This window comes from Polypterus senegalus, chromosome 16, assembly GCF_016835505.1.
Source record: "Polypterus senegalus isolate Bchr_013 chromosome 16, ASM1683550v1, whole genome shotgun sequence".
Lineage (NCBI taxonomy): Eukaryota > Metazoa > Chordata > Cladistia > Polypteriformes > Polypteridae > Polypterus > Polypterus senegalus.
In genome coordinates, this window is record NC_053169.1 from 93,280,461 (window position 1) to 93,291,548 (window position 11,088).

Here is an 11,088-nt window from a genome sequence, read left to right on the forward strand (position 1 = left end):
TGAAATCACGTAATCTATCAAACTTTGATCAGGCACTGACATGATGCGCTTTTTGAAATAAGCATTACTTAGCGTGCAATATTTCAATTAGTCAATACATTCTCTCTCTCTCACTCTCTCCATACGATGTCTTAGTAATAATTGATGCCTAAGCTTAACATAAAGCGCAGTCTCTGTCTATCTCTCTCTACTTTTCTAAATCCTCAGTTCTGTAAAGAACACGTGAGTTAGCGTAACACATTTTTACACACCCTGCAGTGCAAGTACTTGTAGATGCTCATTCACGTATCTGCGGCTTCCTCCTGCGCTGCTGCGAAAACCACGAGCCCCCTCACACCACACGCTCCCAAGACAAGTGTGTATGAAAATGAAGTCCACACACCAACCGTAATCCTGGCGGAGAGTTGTTTATGCCCCCCATTCAATCACAGTCTGGGTTCCGTCCTCATGCCCCTCTTAAGCGCCGAGTGAGAGACCTGCGGGGTGAGTACCATGATCGACGTGCTTCTTTTTTTTTTTTTGAACATTAAAAGTTGGACTTCTGCGCCCGAACAAGAAAGCAACCATCAAGTCGTCACCGCGTTGGATCAAGTGCCATGTCGAGGGGGAATTTTAGCGAGAAAGCGGCAATTAACTGAATAAAGATAACAAAGTGCGGGCAGGCGGGGCACGTGGTCACCCAACGCACGCGCTTAGCGGTGCCATGGCGCAGATCAAAAGATAAAAAAATAAAAGCGGCTGGTCAGGTTGGCTGCAGCTCATCGGACCGTTCATTTCCGAAGGTGAACGTAAACAAGATGATATTACAACTTGTTAAGCGCGACCTTCTCGATTTACTTCATCTTACAGATATTTTTATACTTATAAAGGGTGTGACGTGTTGTGCCACCCAGTGTGGAGGCTACGGGTTTACTCCATGTTGGGTGGGACTCTCCGATTCTCCACTGGGGGTCCAGATTGGGCAAAAAAAAAATGTGGCCCACTTTTGTAAACCCAACACTCTGCAGGCAGAAGCGGACTGGGTCTCAAAACCGAGTGAGGTGACGAGGTCGACCCACTCGGCCCGTTATTCATAGTCATTTTCTTAAAATTGGTGATGAGTACCCGGCTCGCTACTTGCCATGAGCCTATGATATGAACTCTGTCTAAACTGTTGCAAAATTTAATCTGTACACCATTGTTTAGAGACACAACGTTAAATTTGACGACATGCTTAGAAATAAAATGTAATGAAAAATAAAAATTTAGTAACACGGCTCACACGTTATTAGAGTACATGTCAAATGTTAATATCATGTCCAAGTGTCATTACTCTAGTAGCTGCTCATTTACAATGGAATAAATTATAACCGAGGTTATAATGAAAACCTCACACGATTGAAACTTAACGATAAACTATAAATGTTCCGTCCTAATATGACAAATTCCTATCCTGTGCTTTATAATTTTATATCATCATACTATTAATCGCAGCTGAAAACCATTAATTATCGGTCACGCCGACGACCAGAGAACAATAAAATGCATAATACATAATTCCAAACGAATTATTAGTACCGAAGAATTTAACAACAACAACAACATTTATTTATATAGCACATTTTCATACAAACAGTAGCTCAAAGTGCTTTAAATGCTAGATATGAGATAAAATAAATTGCAATAATGTATATGCTAACCGAAATGTAGCGGTACTGAAACCAGCAAAAGGCAGTTTTGACCGAATTTTTCGCTGCGACGTTGTGTACTGACAACTAAAACAATTTGACGACGTAATGCGATATATTTTATAGGAATATATAAATCGCAGATAATGTTTAGTAGTTTAGAAAATTAATTTTAATGTCAAACAGTAACAAATACATTTAATGTATTTCATGAAACGGCCGGCCAATGACCAAACCAGAGTCTGCGGCCCACCGGGCATTGCCCAAATGCCCTAATGGCCAGTCCGCCTCTGTTCTCAGGAAACAAGAAACCAAAGCGGATCTTCAGAGCGATGCCAAAGGGCAGGGATGCCCAACTCCAGTCCTGAAGGATTTTCAGATTTCAGGCCAGTTGCTTTATTAGGTAACAATTCTTCCCAAGAACAGGTTTTATTTAATATCCTTACTTATTCGTTAGTGTTTTCAGTCTGCCAAGTTCAGGTTATTTTTACATTGCAGGGTTTTTTTTTTCTTTTTAATGATACCTTCCAAGTGATCTGAAGCCTCAAACGGATGAGTTTGTTCAGTTCTTCATTTTCTTTTCGGTTTGCTTTGGAGTGCTTTATTATTATTGCGATGATTGCCCACAGGTGTAAATGGAGACAGGACGGCACGGTGGCACAGTGGGTAGCGCTGCTGCCTCGCAGTTAGGAGACCCGGGTTTGCTTCCTGGGTCCTCCCTGCATGCATGAAGTTTCCATCTTCTCCCCGTTCCTCCCAAAGACATGCAGGTTTGGTGCATTGGCGATCCTAAATTGTGCTTGGTGTGTGGCACCCTGCCCAGGGTTTGTTTCCTGCCTTGTGCCCTGTGTTGGCTGGGATTGGCTCTAGCAGACCCCCGTGTGTTAGGATATAGCGGGTTGGACAATGAGTGACTGACTGTAAATGGAGACACACTAGATGGACAACAGCGGGTTCCTTTGTTATTTGCATCATATCGCTAATAAGGAGTCAATAAAAACAGCAAATGCAGCTGTTTAAGACCTTAATAAGCAATTAAAGGTTCAGAAATGTTAACAAGCGAGACGACTAAAATGAAGCACTTGAGCAATATGTGCTTCATCAGCAATAAATGACTTGTCGGAGTTGGCGCAAAAACCTGCAGCCACTGCTGCCCTCCAGAGCCCGACATTGTTCAGCCCTCATTTAAAGGGTCTAAAATATAGGAAATCAATTCAATGAAGTTAATTAGCAGCAAAAACTAGTCACTAATTAAAATAGGGGGCAGTCATTTAGTAACCCACTGTGACCTGAACAGGGTCATGATGGGGGGTCTGCTGGAGCCTATCCCAGCTACCATATGGCACAAAGCAGGGGGCAAACCCTGGACAGGGTGCCAGTCTATCACAGGGCACACACACACCCACTCACTAGGGTCAATTTTGCATCACCAGTTCACTCTGTGGGAGGAAACTGGACCTCCAGGATGAAACCCACACAGACACGGCATGCAAACTCCAGGCAGGGAGGACCAGAGACGGGAACCCTGGTTTCCTTAATGCAAGATAGCAGCTCTACCACTGTGCCACCTTTAAAAAAAAGGGTTAGTATGAAAGCCTGCAGCCACTGCGGCCCTCCAGGACTGACGTTGATCAGCCCTGATTTAAAGGGTCTGAGTCTTAACTCTTTCCAGGCAGATGTTGACTTTTGTCAAAATTCGGGGGTAGAGGATGATAATGCGCTGTAAACTGCGATAAAAGTCGCCATTACATTTTAGTTTGACTCTCTGTGCTAGAAGGAAGGTTAGCTTCATTGATTTGATCTCGATTTCCCAAATCACACTCTGACTTGTCGGACTCCAATTTGGATGCATGGGATCTGGAGATGGAGATTGAAAACGAAGGTGAGGTACCAGCATCAGCTGATCAGTTCCCAGCTGATTGTGGCGCTGAACACATTTGCGTAGCTGGTGTGCCAACTACATGACCACCACTTACGATGACAAGAGGTACAAACCAGGTTGTGTCGCAGTGTGGCTGTCACCACCACCCACCTGCCCAGTGATGACAGCCAGGCAGCCGGCCCGCCATGCATTCCTGCTGTGCATTCGCTGCTGTTAGAGACGCCGAGCAAACACCGACAGCAGCCACGGCATGCAGCAACAGACATTTTATGCTGATTTATGTGTGAAACCATTGCTTTTCAGAAAACTGCATTTATGGAAATAATATTCATCCCTCAAAGAGTTAATTAAATGATGTTAATTAGCAGCACAAGCTGGTCACTAATTAAGAAAAGGGTTAGAATGAAAACCTGAAGCCACCGCAGCCCTCCAGGATCAGAGTGGGCCACCCCTGCCATCGGGGAACCATTTTTGGTTCGCAAATGAATCTTCCTCAAGAACCTTTTATTTAGACCTGCAACAAGTTCCATAAATAACGACGAATAGATGGTAGCCGATCTTACTATCCACAATAGCACAGGCTAAGTTTGGGTTTTCTTGATCTGTTAGCCTCCTGCTAGGTAGCCTACATTTTTCTGTCTTGTTCACATATTAGTGAGAAGTGAAGCAAAAATGACCCCTTTGATTGGCTAACTAGAAAGATTAAAATATGCAGAAAACAGAAACCACTTCCGTCATCACACATAATGCAATCGGTTACACATGCGTGAAGGGTTATCGCGTATTTTTTTTTGGTTCAGATTTCTTCATCAGGAGTTACAACAGAATATTCGGGGCCTCTTTCAAGTGAATCTCCCTGTATAATAAACATAAATTCAATTCAGTGTCACACACTAAGGATCGGAAGGAAACTTCAGGGCTCATCTGTTGGGAATTCCACCCCGGACCACAGGTTGGCGCTGCCACTTACTGCCTCACCTGTTCCTTTTTCCCCTCAGACCTGAAGACTGTCGGCATGATGACCAATGATGTCACGATTTGGACCCACCCCTTCCGCCATGGGAGCACTTAAATAGGCCAGCGCTTCAGCATCTCGTCAGTCAATGGACTCACTCGCACCTGAAAAGATGTTTCTCTACAGAAATACCTGCAACTCTTTATCTTCTGTGCTTCTTATCCATCCATCCATTTTCTAACCCGCTGAATCCAAATACAGGGTCACGGGGGTCTGCTGGAGCCAATCCCAGCCAACAAGGCAGGAACCAATACTGGGCAGGGTGCCAACCCACCGCAGGAAACACACAAACACACCCACCACACACTAGGGCCAATTTAGAATCGCCAATCCACCTAACCTGCATGTCTTTGGATTGTGGGAGGAAACTCACGCAGACACGGGGAGAACATGCAAACTCCACGCAGGGAGGACCCGGGAAGCGAACCCGGGTCTCCTAACTGCGAGGCAGCAGCGCTACCACTGCGGCACCGTGCCGCCCCGTGCTTCTTATCTACTATATATATATATATAGTACTATATATATATATATATATACTAGCCATGTACGCCCAACTATGTTGTGCGTGTTAAAGTTGTCTGTGAAGGGCTCCCTGTTTAAACGCGGCTGCCAGTCGTGAACTGGGCCCTTCGTCGCACAGCATTATGTTTTTTTATAAGGGAAACAAAATTAAAAAAAGAAAACCCTTGGACATTGATTCAATAGGAACGGCCTACTCAGAATCACTGTTCGAATCATAATTATGTGGTGGTGTAGGAGCATTTCTGCTTCTGTCCGTTCACAGTCCGTCTCATTTTCACGATTCTATCGTTTCCTCTCACGATGTCTTCTCAACTTTTCTCTAATCTCGCAGGTTGCTTTGTGGCAATCCAAAGAGTAAGGCAATATACACGGAGCAATGGTTATAAAACGGGGACACATAGGTATCCAGGCTCTTTAAAGCATAAATAAGGATTACTTCACTGACATATGAGCAAGCCACAGTACAACTGTGAGACGCGCAGCACTCGCCGGCTACAACGTAACAATAATAATTTCCGGAACGTGCCGTTACGTTACCATTCATTTTACCCAGTGTCTTTCTTTCATTCATATGTTACGTAGGCACGTACCTTTTATCTTCGGCAATCTCATTCTCTAACCAGGCCTCAGGAGCTAACCAGTGTAACACTGTCCACCACCCCTTTCGTTATTCCAGCACATTGTTGTCATCCGTGAGTAACAACAACGTACTAAACTGGAAGGTGGTCTACACATGCATGGAATTCGCGGACAATCAAAGATCAAGATCTAAATGAAGATCTCTTTAGTTAATTTAAAGCACAACAATTTGTTTAGTTTGAATGTCTGTGTTTTGAGGTGTGACTGGAGTACTACAGTCTTCAGTAGTATAAGCCTGGAGGAGATTCTTAATGCAATGCCTATGTTTTAGCTGTCTCTCTACTGCCATCTAGTGCTTCTTCTTCTAATTCATTCACAGACAAACAAAGATCAAGATCCAAATGAAGATTATATATATATATATATATCCTTTTATAATCCTAAGCCGAAAAGTGCAACGATTTTATGTGATGTTTTTATGTCACGTTTTTTGTCACACTTTAAATCGGGCTTATTTTAAAACCTACATATATATGTTTGGTATCATTCTTTTCAGAATTTATTGAACTTTATGTTATGTTGTTAGATTTTCATTTACATTTTTAAATTATAAACTAAAAAATATCAAGAACTCACATCCCATGAGATGAGACTTTGTGCCAAGAGATTTAACCACGGAAATAAAAGACAAAGAGTAGATGACAAAGACAGCTACCGTACAGGCTTTTAATTTTGATCGAGCAAAGAGGAGGTAAAAAAAAAACTGTATTTGTTTCCCATTGTATTACCGTTTAAGAGGTGGATTCAGAGGAGCGACCGCATCTCCTTGGGGTGCGTTCAGCCCCCCTCTTCACAACACGAGTGGCAGAGACGCGAAGTGGCTGGTACGTAGCACAGAAAAGGGGGGTTGGCCAGTGAAGTGAGCATGGGGGGAACCTCCTAGTCATTACATGAGATTGCAGCAAATTCATCTTGTTTACTTATTTATATTAAAATATCAGTAACAGCGCACTGGACGATAACATGCAATGAATACACTTGACTTGAGCATTCCTAGTTTTCATCCGCTTTCTTTCTCTGTACGTTTACCATTCGTTTGCTCAGAGGTTGATGCGCTTGCTGCTTCATGAGCAGCTCTTCTCTTCTCTACCCTAGCGGCCTACTTCTTCTCTTCTTTTGTCAGCATCTTTTCACATAAAAACTGATTAAGTCCGTGTTTGTGTTCCAATAACGTAGTACATTTTCCATTTTTCCTAAGCTGGCACTTAATGCTTTAAGATATGAAGAGGTAGGGGAAGTGATGGCAAAGGTGGTAGGGATGAGAACAGCATCCCGTACACATGCGCCGAACAGCTGCCCTGCTGCACACTGCCAAGAGTTGATTCTACAATAAAATAAAAATACAAAGAGTAATACCCTTGGAGGTCAACCATCGCCCCGAAAGCGGACAGCAGACGTCACATAGAATATGTGTACCAAATTTTAGGTCATTCGGTCAAACGGTTTTGCGAGTTACAGGTGATTTAAAATCCTGGACAGACAAACAGACAACCACAGGAGCGTATTATATAAGAAGATACTTCTGAAACTGAGTAAGGTAAAATTAAATAAAAATTTAAAAAACCAAAAGAAAAAACGAGGTTTAACTGGTACTGGCATACGGAAAATTAGACAACTTACCTTGTAGTACTAGGGTGTTGTACCGTGTTAGCCATTATGAATGTAGAGAAGAGCCAAGGAAAATGACCCCTTTTATTGGCTAACTAAAAAGATTACAACATGCAAGCTTTCGAGGCAATTCATTCTTCTTCTTCTTCTTCTTTGATCACATCTCGCCTGAAGAAAGTGCCTGAGTTGCCTCCAAAGCCTACATATTGTAATCTTTTTAGTTAGCCAATAAACAGGGTCATTTTGCTTGGCTTTTCTCTACAACCTACCTTGCTAATTATGAAGGAATTCCTCATTGAAAAACGTGTAACCTTTGTCTAGCTTGTCCTATATTCTATATTACACCCGAAAAGCCTCCTTTATTTGATGGGTTAAATTTTATTTATTATCTATTTGTCTTTTTTATTACAGATTTGATGTTCTCAAACTCGAAACTTCCTCCAGTTTAATTCTAGTTTATTTTTTTACCTTATCGGACTCAGAAATCACTTTACAGTACGTCATCCAAAGGTTATTCTGCTTTTTCTGATTATGGAGCTGAGTTACTTCATGACCTCTTTAATTACGAGAACTCAACTTCTCAGGCTTCTTATTTATATATTTGGAGGCCCGTTTCCTTTTGTTTCTTTTTATTTAAGATTGGGCAACAATGCAAGAGAGGACTATTAGTTTGCAGTGGGTCAGGTCAAAAAAAAGAGGGGCGGCAAAGTACAAGCAGAAAAAAAAAATGTGTAATGCTACCAAGCTAACGTTGTGCTGAATGTCTATGGTGCTACAAGAAGGACTTCTGTTTTGCCAAAAAGCATCAAACAATGCAAAAGCTCCTTTGGCACCTCTGTTGCAGATTATGTTCAAGTCCGAACTCTCACTGGGCCATTCCAGTGTTGTCTTTGCTGCATGCTGAGGGTCTCTGTCCTACTGGAAAGTGAACTTTTGGCCCAGTCGGAGATCCAGAACACTCTTCAGCAGGTTTTTTTTAAGGATATCCCTGGACTTTCATCTGTTCAGCTTTCCCTCAACCCTGACTAATATCACTGACTGCTACCAAAAAACAACCCCATGGCATGATGCTGCCACCACCATGCTTCAAGGCTAGAACGGTATTACACTGGCTTCCTCCATACATGTTTTAGCACTAGGGTGTTGTACCGTGTTAGCAATTATGGATGTTGTGAGACGTCAAGCAAAATGACCCCTTTTATTGATTAACTAAAAAGATCACAATATGCAAGCTTTCGAGGCAACCCAGGCCCCTTCTTCAGGCTGCCTACTGTTTTCATTTGTACATATCCTACTGTAAATCTTCTTCTTCTTCTTTTGTCTGCTTCCGTTAGGGGTTGCCACAGCAGATCATCTTTTTCCATATCTTTCTGTCCTCTGCATCTTGTTCTGTTACACCCATCACCTGCATGTCCTCTCTCACCACATCCATACACCTTCTCTTAGGCCTTCCTCTTTTCCTCTTCCCTGGCAGCTCTATCTTTAGCATCCTTCTCCCAACATACCCCTCATCTCTCCTCTGCACATGTCTAAACCAACGCAATCTCGCCTTCCTGACTTTGTCTCCCAACCGCCCAACTTGAGCTGACCCTCTAATGTCCTCATTTCTAATCCTGTTCATCCTCGTCACACCCAATGCAAATCTTAGCATCTTTAACTCTGCCACCTCCAGCTCTGCCTCCTGTGCCACCGTCTCCAGCCCATATAACATAGCTGGTCTCACTACCGTCCTGTAGACCTTCCCTGTCACTCTTGTTGATACCTGTCTGTCACAAATTACTCCTGACACTCTTCTCCACCCACTCCACCCTGCCTGCACTCTCTTTTTCACCTTTCTTCCACAATCACCATTTCTCTGTACTGTTGATCCCAAGTATGTAAACTCATCCACCTTCGCCAACTCTGCTCCCAGCATCCTCACCATTGCACTGACCTCCCTCTCATTCATACACATGTATTCTGTTTTGGTGGTCCTACTGGCCTTCATTCCTCTCCTCTCTAGAACAGATCTCCACCACTCTAGGGTCTCCTCAACCTTCTCCCTACTATCGCTACAGATCACAGTGTCATCAGCAAACATCACAGTCCACGGGGACTCCTGTTTAATCTCGTCTGTCATCCTGTCCATCAACATTTCAAATAAGAAAGGGCTCAGAGCCGATCCCTGATGTAATCCCTCCTCTGCCACTCCTACCGCAGACCTCAGCACGGTCACACTTCCCTCGTTCATATCCTGTACCACTCTTACGTACTTCTCTGCCACTCCCGACTCCCTCATACAATACAACGACTCCTCTCGACTCCTTCTGGCCTTCTCTATCTACTTATCCTACTGTAAATAAAAGCATAAATATAGCATTCTGGAGTTTGCACCTTGTTTCAGTTTAGAAAAGTTCATTTGTTTATTTCAAACTAGGTCGGGTTGGGGCTTGGGGGCCTCTGAGACTAGCCAGATAAGCATGGTAAGCTGATGTTTTTTATAGACATGGTGTTGGATGGTGCAATGCCTCACCTATATAAGCTACTGTCTTTAGTGACAGCCATTCAGGAGCTGCAGAGAGGAGCTTCTCCTGCTTAAAACGAGTCAAGTCGTACTGCTGTGACACAATGGGCCAAAACCGTTTAAGCAACCTTGATCTGCTGACCATTAATAACAATAATAATACATTTTATTTATATAGCACCTTTCCCATGCTCAAGGCACTTCATAGAGTCTCATAAAGAAACAAGGGGGAAAATGCAACATTGCATACAAATGTTTCCTGAATAGAACATTAAAGCAGATAGATACAGGATATACAAGGGCATTAAACAGAATAAAAGACAATAAACCTGAGTAAAATACTACAATACATTCAATACTAAAAGAAAGCCTAGTAAATAACATCATTTATGATATAACACACACACAAATCATGGAATTAAAAAAAGCGAAAGAAGTGTAAGAAGTGCAAATTTTAATGCAAAAAGTGTTGTTAATAGGAAGGAGCGGCAGCAACATGCATGTGCTAGCATCCCCTCCGGTAACCGGTCAAGACTTTGAAGAAGACTCCCAGTGGGTATGACAAGGTCACAGGCCATTTTCTACAAAAAGAAAAGGAGGGCAGAATTTACATAGAAATAACACGATGCAATAATTAATAAACAATAATTAATAAAGCTCTCAATTTACCAGTCGATCTATGTTTCTACCCTCACCTATGGTCATGAGCCATGGGTAGTGACCGAAAGAACGAGATCGCGAATACAAGCAGCTGAAATGAGTTTCCTCCGCAGGGTGTCTGGGCTTTCCCTTAAAGAGAGAGTGAGAAGCTCAGTCATCCGGGAGGAGCTCAGAGTAGAGATGCTGCTCCTCCGCATCGAGAGGAGTCAGATGAGGTGGCTCGGGCATCTGATCAGGATGCCTTCTGGACACCTCCCTGGTGAGGTGTTCCGGGCACATCCAACCGGGAGGAGGCTCCGGGGAAGACCCAGGATACGCTGGAGGGACTATGTCTCTTGGCTGGCCTGGGAACGCCTCAGGATTCCCCCAGAAGAGCTGGAAGAAGTGGCCGGGGAGAGGGAAGTCTGGGCCTCTCTGCTTAAGCTGCTTCCCCCGTGACCTGATCTCGGATAAGCGGAAGAGGATGGATGGATGATGCAATAATTGACTCATTTTATGACATAGGCCTAAAATGTGTTTCCCCTGTTTGAAAGACCACCAGCCCCTACTGGTGTGTCCTCATTTGCCCGGCTCCTCTTCGGATACGTTATA